The sequence below is a fragment of the Alligator sinensis genome, unplaced genomic scaffold (assembly GCF_000455745.1).
Source record: "Alligator sinensis unplaced genomic scaffold, ASM45574v1 scaffold999_1, whole genome shotgun sequence".
In the NCBI taxonomy this organism is placed as follows: Eukaryota; Metazoa; Chordata; order Crocodylia; family Alligatoridae; genus Alligator; species Alligator sinensis.
In genome coordinates this window covers 184,677-185,276 of record NW_005842571.1, presented here as the reverse complement: position 1 = coordinate 185,276, position 600 = coordinate 184,677, and positions in this window count along the sequence as shown.

Here is a 600-nt window from a genome sequence, read left to right as displayed (position 1 = left end):
GGGCAACTTATCGCCCAGAAGATGTTCTGGGTGTGGTGGCCTGCTTTAACTGTCAAAGCATGTCCTCCTGGCCCCTTTTTGGCCAGGAGGTCAGCCACAGCCAGCTGGGTCCAAGGTGCCAGCTCTGAGCCAATGTTCCCTCTAAGGGGCAGCGGTCCATGAGCATGCTGCCTCAGTCTGTGAGCATGCCACCTTGGTCCAGCATAGGACACTTACTGAAGGGGGCTGAGGGCTGGGGGCCAGAGGCTGGGGCCAGGGGCGGGGGCTAGAGCCGGAGCCTGGAGTGGGCTTCACAGCTCGGGGGAAGTGCTCTGCTCCCCCACATCAGGGCCGGGGAGCACTTCCCTGGAGCTGGCAGAGCCCATGCCAGCCCCCCGCCCCAGCCTCCATCCCTGCATTGCCTCACCTTGGGGAGGAGCCACTGCCTCCCACAGTGAGGCTCCGCCAGCTCTGGGACACTGCTCAGCTCCCCAGCCCTGATGCCACATGCCTCCTCGCTCCCCAAGGCCATGTGGGGAAGTGGAGCAATCTCCCGGAGCTGGTGGAGTCTCACTGGGGCAGGCAGTGGCTCCTCCCCGAGGTGCGGCAAAGCAGGGGTGG